The sequence below is a fragment of the Pipistrellus kuhlii genome, unplaced genomic scaffold, assembly GCF_014108245.1.
Source record: "Pipistrellus kuhlii isolate mPipKuh1 unplaced genomic scaffold, mPipKuh1.p scaffold_m20_p_1, whole genome shotgun sequence".
NCBI lineage: Eukaryota > Metazoa > Chordata > Mammalia > Chiroptera > Vespertilionidae > Pipistrellus > Pipistrellus kuhlii.
Window position 1 is genome coordinate 82566939 of NW_023425404.1, and position 11511 is coordinate 82578449.

Consider the following 11511-nt stretch of genomic DNA (forward strand, 5'->3'; position numbering starts at 1 on the left):
CTCAACCCAAAGCTCACAGATCAAACCTTAGCAATTCTGAATATTAAGTGTATCAAAAATATTTACCCTAGGTCCCATGACAACCTACCAATTTTCCTCAGCACCCAAGTACTGGGCATGATATTACTGTATTCTGATGTGCAGTAACTAACAAGCATTCCCCTGAGGATCATTATTCTCTGTAACAGATAACCCCATAAGCCCAGTTGATAAATAAGTTAGTGATACATCAGTAACTAAAATTTACTTTCTAGACAAACTACTTGAATAACAAATTTAATATATTGATGTTGTTTCAAAAAATAAAAAAATAAAACTTACCTTAGAAGGAAACAGAAATATCCAGTATTAATTTAAACCTATAAAAAAAATAAACTTCATTAACTTTGGCCAGAATTGCTTAAAGAAAGCTATAAGTACAAGGTTGCACACAGAAGCATAACTTTCTGGTTACAAGGAACACAGTACAATTTTATATGCCACCACTGTCTGCAACATCCTCCAAACACAAGTACACTTTTCCACTGCCTCCTCTATTCCATTTCATATTGTCTCAACTTCATTTCTGCCCCTCAGTTTTATTCTGACAGAATACCTTTTTAAACTTCTAATAACATGAGAAACAACTTTTGTAAAATTGTTAAAATGATAAGTATCACCGGGACCAGTTTGGCTCAGTGGATAGTGTCGGCCTGTGGACTGAAGGGTCCCGGGTTCGATTCCAATCAAGGGCATGTACCTTGGTTGCGGGGCACATCCCCAGTGGGGGGTGTGCAAGAGGCAGCTGGTCGATATTTCTCTCTCATCGACGTTTCTGACTCTCTGTTCCTCTCAATTCCTCTCTGTGTAAAATCAATAAAATATATTTTTAAAAAATAAAATAAATAAATAAAAATAAATAAATAAATAAATAAAATTATAAGTAGTTTTCAAGTTTATGTACTGAATGGGTAAAGAGAATGAAAACAAATATTGAAAGTTGTTGGGAGCCCTAACATTTCCCCACAGATTACTTACTACTTATAAATGGGGAAATACACCAAGTGGTCAAAGTTAGCCAAGGCCAACAGTCGGCCTGTGGACTCAGGGGTCCTAGGTTCGATTCTGGTCAAGGGCATGTACTTCAGTTGGGGGCACATACCCAGTAGGGAGTGTGCAGGAGGCAGCTGATCAATGTTTCTCTCTCATCGATGTTTCTAACTCTCTATCCCTCTCCCTTCCTTTCTATAAAAAAAATCAATAAAATAATATATTTTTAAATGAAAAGGGGAGGTCCTTCTAGATTAAAGGTGACTATAGGACATCCACTAATAGCCAAATCCACTTGATGTCTTAATACCTAAAACTTAACCATACCCAAAATCTGCTTCCTATCTCTACCCCACACCAGCCCTAGCAAATCCACATGGTCTATGCCCTCACAGTAAATAGGAATTCTAACCTTCCAAAGGCCCGACCTTTACTTTCATGCATTACTGGGACATTAGTCATTATGTGCTTTAATCTTTTTACCTACGTAACTTTTTCACTACTACTTTTCAAAATTCCACACTGAGATATTTATCCTCTGATGTTTGCTTGCTTTTTCTTTTTCTTCCCAGGAAGTAATAAAATAACTTAAGTTTATACCTTTGAAGACAGTGAAACAAGTAAAGGTATATGCAGAAAATTACTGTAGCTCAAGCATACTCTAATTAGTCAAACATCTATTCATAGGAATGGAGAAAAAAGTATGAAGATAACAAGTAAACTGTCTGATTTCATGCTAGTCAGGGAGGTCTGTGGGGTGGGAAGCAACACTGGATTAAAGGCCAGTATATGTTCCATCTCTTTTATTGCCAGGTTTTATAACTACACCTTCCCAGTGACTAGAAGATAAGTAAGAATGAAGGAGGTGTTAGGAAGAAAGATAAAGAAGTCAATTTAACCATGTTCAACATGAGACATTCAAGCTATAGTTTTAGTTAAAGACAAGGAGAATTGTGAGGGCAAGGAAGACAAAGTAGTAGTTAAAAATCCATGCAAGAAAGATAGTTAAGATATCAAGGCAGATGGCATGAGCAAAAGTGGACACGACGTAATAGAACAGGAGCTGAAATAGATTTCTAGGTAATAGTGGGATGCAAGATGGGGAATGAAACTTGGAAGCCCCTAAGAGAGACTAATCTATAAAAGCGTAATTAGACCAGACATCATTCCAGATAAATGAAGCCAGGACTCCAAGAGAAGCCCAACTCCCAGGTGCCTACCGGCAGCCAGAGGGAAGCCAGTGCCCACAGCCGGGGGAAGGAAGGCCTACTCTTGCACAAATTTCGTGCATTGGGCCTCTAGTAAAATTATAAACTTCTAGAAAATCACACAGCAGAAATTATGTATTACAATCCAAGATCTAGAAAAAGATAAAATAAAAGCCTTATTATACACTATGGAGTCAAAGAAAATTAAAATTATGGGTAGCTCTAAAAACTTAGATCTCAGTGAAAATTACCTGCAAATGTGTGAATAACTTATGTACTTTTAAAAAGATAAGCAATATTAAAACATTTAGTTTTGTCTTGTTTCTTCATCCATTCCCCAAACTTGTGGATTCTTCTCTTTAAATTAGGTTGAACACTGTTTATCCCGTTATCCTCAAATATTTTGGTTAGAATCTTATTCAACTACAGCACTCACTGAGCAAAACACTCCTCTAATTGAAATATATTCTGTACTCATCATCAGACTCTTGCATCCATATTCATCTCTTTTTTTCTTTCCCCTCTCTCTCTCTCTCTCTCTCTCTCTCTCTCTCTCTCTCTCTCTCTCTCTCTCACACACACACACACACACACACACACACACACACACACACAAAGTACCTAACCAGTACAAGTAACATTTTTGCATAGCTACTAACCAGTATCAACCGCTTTTCTTTGCAGTTTCAAAAATACATATGTAGGCTTTGCACAACTCTCTTCCTTGTTTTTCAACAAGAACAGACATACAAGCATATAACTGCTTATATCTTTTACTTCTCTTTCTCCAAATCAGATTCAGAACTTTCTATTGAGATATTTTAAAATCTAATAGCCTCCTCCTTTCTGTCTGCCAATTTTTCTCATCTTTTCCTCCACAGATTACACAGCTCAGCAAAGGTTATCTTCCTTCTCCAGGACATCTACTTAACCATATCTCTCAGTATGGTGTCCTTAGTTATTATAGCAAAAAAGTAAACAACATCTTAAGAAAAACATAATAAATGTACCCATAATTAATAAATTTATATTTAAGTCCCATATATAGGTATAGCTTATTTAACAATTCTAATACTATGAACAATATAATGTTAACACAGCCTCACATGTAAATGTTAACCAACTTAAAAATACCACAATTTAAACACTGATTCTTGATGCTAAATCCTCCAAGCAGTTTTAGAAGTACTTATTTAAAATTAAAAATCCCTGAACAGGCCTCCGCTAAAGAAATCAACTAAGCTTAATGAGCACAACAAAAATGTAGGTGGATAAACTAACTACAGTATATCCACACATGGGTCTATCAGAATAAAAAGGAATGAAAAAAAAAAAAAAAACTAATGAATCTAAAAACAATTTTGCTGAAAGAAATCCAAACAACAGTGCATTGAAGATTTTATTTGCATAAAATTCTAGAAAATACAAACTAATCTATAGTGACAGAAAGCAGATGAAATATCACCAGGGAACAAGGGCAACGAATTACAAAGAGGGTCAAGAAAATTTTTGTGTGTGGGGAGGTGATAAATATGTTCATCTTACTAGTGGTGATAATGGTATATAGCTCACAGGTATATACACACATAAAAAAATCATCAAATTACACACTTAAATATGCAGTTAAGTTATACAGCAATTATACCTCAATAAAGCTGTGAAACAAAAACCTAATAACGAAAATGAAAATTTCCAGATATCACTACCCGTCTACTAGAATGGTGTTAGGTCTGAATGGGTAATAACAGTATTTTTGTAATAAGAGCTAAAACTTATAAAGTACTATTTGCTTTACACATACCTACTCTAATTCTCCCGGTATGTGGACTGTCCTATTAATAAGCTTTGTTTTATAAATGGGGGGGGGGGGGGGGGGCGGGAAATTGGTACTGAGAGAGGTTCAGTGACTCAAGTCACATAGCTAGCAAGAGGCAAAGACAGGGATTTTTGAGGAGGGACTAATTTTACTAGTATCATCCATCAGTTCATGTGTGAGCATTTTTCTACTCTCGTAAATTTTGCTTCTTTGAGTAAGCAACAATTACTGTGGATATTTTGTATCATTTCTTGTAGTTTATAAAGTACTTTTTCTCTTTTCATTCTCACAAGGATCTTTTGAGGTTTGTATTTTTTTTCCTTTGTTTTTCAAACAAGTCAGGATGCTCAGGGCCTGAGAGCTGATAGATGACAAATCCTAGATATGTTTCAGGCTCTGTTCTTTTTCCCATTACTGAAGGAGAATTTAGAATACATTTTGAAGTTAAAGGGATATCTTTAAAAATTTGCTGAAAATAACCTGTCTTTATATTTTGGTAAGGAGAACACCAACTGAAACTCTAATTCCTTGGTAGAAATGTAGTTAGAATGATACAACCACTTTAGAAAACATCTGGGCAATCTATATCTATATATATATAAAACCCTAATATGCAAATAGATCGAACAGTGGAACAGAACAACCAGTTGCTATGATGTGTGCTGACCACCAGCGGGTGCCCGCGGAACATGGCAGGTGTGGGCAGCAGGCAGCAGAGTGTGGAACATAGTGGGCGTTAGCAACAGCAGGATGGTGGAGCAGGTGAATGGGAGCACCAGTCCAAGGCAGAGCACCAATTGCTGTCTTCGGGGCAAAGCTCTGGTGGTTACTGAAAATTCTTTGCGCCCGCACACCACAGTCCAACCTGGTATTCACACTTGCTGCTGGCACTGGCCTTGCTTGCACTCGCTGCCGGTGCCTGGCTCTGGCCCCAATCGCTCAGCACTGTCAGTGGGTGCAAGCAGCAGCTGCCAGCCCCAATCACCCCTCAGAGGTTCTCCATCTCCCCCTGCTCCTGAGGAGTGATCTGGTCTAGCAGTTGCCTCTTGCACCCACTGCCGGCGACAGCCCTGATTGCACCCACTGCTGGCATCAGAGCTGCCACATGCTCCCACTGCTGGCAATAGCCCCGCTCACACCTGCTGCCAGCGCCATCAGCAGCTCTGAGCCGTGGCTGCCAGCCCCCTCGTCTCTGAGGGCTTCTCCACCTCCCCCTGCTCCTGAAGGCCTATCAGGGCAGCAGCCACCGCTCACAGCGATTGCTGGCACTGGCCACAATCACTCTGCACCATTAGCAGATGCGAGTGGAGCAGTGGAAGTAGGGCTGCCCATAGATGGGACTGGGACCACAGTGGGAGGGGCTGGGTGGGGTCACGGAAGATGGGTAAGACCTGCCCCTGTGCCCACCGAAGCCTTGTGGCCCACAGTTCCTTTCAAGGTGCACAAATTCCTACACTGGGCCCCTAGTTTCTTATAAAGTTAAACTACATTTACCATATAATCAAGCAATTCCTCTTCTAGGTGTTTACCCAAGATGGGGGAAAAAGTAAGTCCATGCAAAGGCCATACATGGACAGTCATTACAGCTTTATTCATAAGAATCATAAATTAGAAACAAATCATCTGGTGAATGCCTAAATAAATTGTGATACATCCATTTGTAAAACAGGAAACAATACAAATCTCAAAAAATCCTTGTGAAAATGCAAAGAGAAAATGTGAAAAAAGCAAACAAAATCTTGATAGAGAATATCACCCTAAACACTGTTTACTCATGGAAGTAAAGTTGTGACACAAAAGTATTCAGAAATCATACATTGTGTAGCCTTCTATATCTGGCTTGTTTCAGTTAAAATAATGCCTGAGTCTAATCCATCCTGGTGTATGTAACTATTCTTTAAATTGCTGAGTGTTAATGTATTTTAGTGTATACTTTATACCTCAATAAAACTGAATTTTTAAATAAACCACTAACACTTAGCAAAATTCAGGTTATTTTCGGCAATTTTTTAAAGATATCCCTTTAACTTCATAATGTATTCTAAATTCTCCTTCAGTAAAGAGAAAAAGAACAGCTTAGTGTTAAAGGCCTGAAACTTATATCTAGGATTTGCCATCTATCAGCTCTCAGATCCTGAGCATCCTATCTTATTTGAAAAATTAAGGAAAAAAATACAAACCTCAAAAGATCCTTGTGAGAATGAAAAGAGAAAAGGTACTTTGTAAACTACAAGAAATGATACAAAATAGCCACACTAATTGTTGCTTACTCAAAGAAGCAAAATTTATGAGAATAGAAAAATACTCACATATGAACTAATGGATATTAAAATTAGTCCCTCCTCAAAAATCCCTGCTTCTGCCTCTTGCTAGTTATGTGACCTGAGTCACTGAACCTCTCTCAGCATCAGTTTTGTTTTTTTGTTTTTTCCATTTATAAAACAAAGCTTATTAATAGGACAGTCCACATACTGGAAGAATTATTGTGGATATATGTAAAGTACATGGCATAATGCCTGGCACATAGTAAGTGCTTTATAAGTTTTAGCTCTTATTACAAAAATTATTACCCTACCAAACCTAATACTACCCTTTATTCTGCCCACCCAAGCTGCAGTTAGTATAGGTCATATTAGTGATTTAGATCACTGCTCCTCAAAATTTTAGTGAACAATCACATCTCCTAGAGAGCTGCTTAAAAAACAAAAAAAAACTTATTTTTGATGTTTCAAATTTACAGAAATATTGCAAAGATAGTACAGAGAGTTCCCATATATCCTGTCCACAATTTTCCCTACAAATTTCCATACATATTGGTATGGTGTATTTGTCTTATTCAATGATGATTGATAATAATGTTGATACTTTATTCAAATTTCCTTAGTTCTTCCCTATTAAATTTTTTCTGTTGTAGGATCCCATTCAGAATACCACATATACATTGTGTAGCATATCCTGTAACTTTCAAAACACAAGTTACTGAAACTCAGATATTCTAAAGGGAGGAGGTAAGAGGTAGGGACCCAAAATTTACATTTCTAACAAATTCCCAAAGGTTGCTCATGGGGCCAATCAAAAAAAAAAAAAAAAAATACACTTAAAATAACATTGATCTAGCAGGCGTCTTCAAACTACGGCCTGCGGGCCACATGCGGCCCGCAGGAGTCTGATCCGGCCCGCCAGGTTTTTTGGGCAGTGAGCGCAGCCGAGGTGTTACAGTAGGAATTAGTAGTTCATATAGTCTGGCCCTCCAGCTCTCTGAGGGACCGTGATCTGGCCCCCACTTTAAAAAGTTTGAGGACCCCTGACTAGAGTCTAGACTCCAGGCCTATGCTGTTCAATACAGCAGCAATTAGCCAAATGTGGTTATTGAGCATTTGATGTGTGACCAATCCAAACTTGATGTGCTGTCAACAACACATGGGATTTCGAAGACTTACTAGTTAAAAAAAGAAATGTATAAAAAAATCATGAATAAATTCATATTGATTACATGATAAAATGATAAATTTATTTCACTTGGGGTTTTTTCCCCCCACTTTACTTTTATCATTTAGCTACTAAATCAAACTTACACAGGCGACTGGCATTTATTTCTATTGGATAGCAGTGATCTGTGTTTTGGGCAGAAGAGCGGCATAAATTATCACCTGGGGGCTTGTTAAGAGTTCAGATGATTCCCATACACATTCAAATCTGAGAAGCATTTAGAGATGTCAGCATTTGACAGTTCTGTTCCAAGAAAAAGCTTTATCAACAGCAAAATGAAACTGCAGGATATTTACTCAGTCAATAAAGTCAATAAAAATAATAGTAATAGGAAAACAGCCAAATCATTGCCAAGCCATCCACAAATGAGGATGTGGCATAATGAGACCATTTAACAACTGAAGAAAAACCACAAAGATAATGGCCCAATGGGTTCCTCAAAATAGCATGATTTAAAAAGCAGAATTTGAAGTACAATGATGCCATGTGGTACCATCATACCTTTTCACATCTGATTCCTTCCACAAAATAGTGCACATATGAAATTTTTGTATCATATAACTAAAACTGTTATAAAAGTTTAAATCCACTTTCCTCTCCCACTACTTATTATAAAATTATAACACCTGTTTTAGGGAGATTTGCCTAAAGCTTTTCATAGTACAAATTTTCTCAAATAAGCAAAATATTAGTACTATCATTTAATAATTTTACACATCACTATATTCATTGTTTTGGTCAACTTAAAATTTTTATTAGCCTTTTGTTCTTGGAAATGTCAACTACATAACTTAAATTACTTAAATATTTTAAGCCCACTTTTTATTTCTTTTACAAAAAGCACTCAACAGATACTTTCTAATTAATGGAAGAAAACCCAAGTGATTAACTACAAATAATATGTTGTTTTTCTACAGCATTTGCTATTATCACTTGAACCTTACAACAACTGGTGTAGTAAGTAAAAATAATTTAAAGTTAGATGCCCTAGCGCGTTTGGGTAGAGTAGGGGTGTCGAACTCAATCAGAGAAGGGGCCAAAATCTAAAATCCAGCCTAAATCGCGGGCCGAATGGTTTACTGAACAGTCATAAACTGTCATTGTGATGGAAACGCAGCGGAGTGCAGTGATGACAGCGCAGTGCGGGCCACATTGCAAGGCCTGGCGGGACGGATTTGGCCCGCGGGCCTTGTGTTTGACACATGTGGGGTAGAGCATCCTGAAGGATCCTGGGTTCCATTCCAGTCAAAGGCGTCAAGGACAGGTAGTAACTGGATCCCCACCCCATCCCTGGCCGGAAGGCAACCAATGGATATGTCTCTCCCACCTCTCTTCCACTCTCTCTCTAAAAAAAAATAAATTAAAAAAAAAATAAAAAATCAATGGGAAATTGTTCTCAGGTGAGAATTAACCAAACGCGCTCACGTGTGTGTGTCTCTTAGCTAATAATAGACAAACATGTAAACTGACTGTACCGCCACTACACCCACACCCAATCAGGAGTGAGTATGCAAATTAACCAGACAAATATGGTGGGTTAATTTGCATATGCAGGTCCAGAGGGCTGGGATGCCTGCTATTGCTGGGGAGGAGGGGGGGGGTCGCCAGGGAAGGAAGCTACAGGAGTGGTGCTCCACTGGAAGCGAGGACTTACAGGCTTCTGAACGGCTGGGAGCAAAGCCAGGGGAAAGAAGGCCTATTCTTGCACGAATTATCATGCAACAGGCCTTTAGTATATATATAAAGTTACGTAAAATATTGACTATACATGGACAACTACTAATGAAATTAACAGTGAATAACTTTCTCCAACTACTATGATTAATATAGTATAAACAAGACTGAGGCATATACATACATACAAACACACACATACACAATCTGTTGCACTGCTTTGGGCTCCTTAATTCATGCTCTGAAACGTTTCCAGGAACATTTTTAAAACAAAGAGAAAGAAAAATACAACAGCCAGACCAGAAAAGGTACAGTAAGATGACCCATTCTTTAATACACCCTTTTACAGATCAAGGAAAGACCACCGAACATGGGCAAACAAATACATCTTTAGGCCACCATTTCCCAACCTTAAGTATGAAAGAGAATAACAGGGGACTAGATACTTTTTGACAACCTTTCATTGTAACAATCAGTCTTCCAAGCTCTCACCTTTAGAAATGAGTGGGAGAATCTAAACCAGACCCCAAGTGACTTTTCATTTAATTATCCTTTCTCTACTATAACCTTCCCTTAGCAATATGTGCATAAATGGTCAATAAAACTACTTCCATATGTCATTTTTACCCATAACGCAATAGCAGTGTTAACAGCCTTTACCCACAACAAACACTTCACTTGGAATGACATTAGAACTTCCATAAAGGCATGCTTTTTAAATTTTGCTCTTTTAGCCTTTACAATAGTATTTAAAACTGCTGCTGCTGCAGCCGAAACCGGTTTGGCTCAGTGGATAGAGCGTCAGCCTTCGGAATGAAGGGTCCCGGGTTCGATTCCGGTCAAGGGCATGTACCTTGGTTGCGGGCACATCCCCAGCAGGGGGTGTGCAAGAGGCAGCTGATCGATGACTCTCTCATCAATGTTTCTATCTCTCTCCTTCTCTGTAAAAAATCAATAAAATATATATAAAAAAAAAAAAAAAACCTGCTGCTGCAACCAGAAGGAAAATATTACTCTATCACACATCTCTAAAACTGAAGGTCCCACCAATTTCCCTGGATGTGGACATTTTTTCTCAGAGGGCCTACAATAACTTAAGGTACAACACATACAGGTCAGTTGATTGTCTTGGAAAGCAATCAAGGACCCCAAGATGGGAGGAAGTCAGCAAGATTGTAAAAAGGATGTTTTAAATTCAAGGACTCTGAGAAGATATGTCCCACAGGAGTTGGAAAGTAGCAAATACGAATTCAGCAGGGGCGGGGCCCCTCTAAAGACTGCAAAGATGCAAGCGCCCAGGGTGAGGTCAACAGTCGCCAGGTGGGCTCCCAGGGTGGGCGGCGGTTTAAACACCGACGACAGACAGCAGCTACGGGCAGGCGGCGAGGAAGGAGGGTGGCACTAGCCACTCTTACAAACACACACACACACACACACACACACACACACACACACACACACGGGTGCGCGCGCACCAGAAGCACACACCCCGACACCCTCCTTCCTGGGGGTGGGGCGGGAGCTGCCCTCACACAGGAAGCCAGGAAACCCGGGGGGTCAAAGGAGCCGCCACTCCGAGCCATTTAAACCCTCTCGCCCACGTCAGGCCCGGGGCTGGCACCAGCCCCTCTACCCCTCGCGTCCCGACCCCTCAGGGGGCGCTCCCGACCTCACGTCGCGGGCACCTCGGCACCTCCACGCCTCCCGCACACGCACCCCCCCCCCCCGCCCCAACTCCGCAGCCCTCGGCGGGCGCAACCGCGACCCCGGAGCGTCTTTGTGCCGCGGCCCACCACCTGCCCTCCGTCCGCGGCGGCCTCGCCCACCATCTTACCGAAGACCCGACGGCCTGGCGGAGGCGGCGCCCTCTCCCCCGGCTCGGGGGCCGCGGGAGGCCGGAGCGAGCCTGAAGGGGCTCACACGGCGCCGGCGGGTCCCGCAGACCAGTCTCCGCGGGAGGGTAAGTTCCAGGGCGCGTCGGAGCGCGCCGGCGCGGGGGCGGGGCGGGACTCACGTGACGGCGGGGCGGGGTCAGAGTCACGTGATGCCCCGGGCAGTGCGAGGTGAACAGGCCTCTGCTGACACAGGAGGGAGGAGGGGGAGGAGGGAGTGGAGGGATGTCGAAGGACCGATGGGGGAGCGACCCTTTACAGAGGAGGGAGAGCGCACTCAGTGGGAGACGCTGAGAAACAATCGTGGGGAGAAGGAGGGGAGGGCGGCCGGGAAACGGGCCGAGCGCGCGGGTGGCAGGGATGAAGCCCAGGAAAGGCAGCGGGGCCTTGCACGCTCGTCCTC

General features: G+C 41.1%; 1 protein-coding gene across 14 annotated transcripts in view; it reads right to left on the reverse strand.

Moving 5' to 3' along the window:
- ARHGAP12 (Rho GTPase activating protein 12) overlaps nucleotides 1–11190 on the reverse strand; it is a 136592-nt gene extending 125402 nt beyond the window's left edge. For 8 of the 14 annotated variants that reach the window (XM_045586162.1, XM_045586149.1, XM_045586131.1 and 5 more), the window contains exons 1-2: nucleotides 11051–11189; nucleotides 322–359 (exon numbers count right to left, since the gene is read on the reverse strand). The gene's annotated coding sequence lies outside the window, so the exon portion shown is untranslated. Of the gene's footprint in view, nucleotides 1–321; nucleotides 360–1512; nucleotides 1607–7628; nucleotides 7786–11050 lie in introns of those variants that run through there. The other 6 variants (XM_045586158.1, XM_045586141.1, XM_036453859.2 and 3 more) reach the window with 4 other exon arrangements.
- Between the last annotated feature and the right edge of the window lie 321 nt (nucleotides 11191–11511).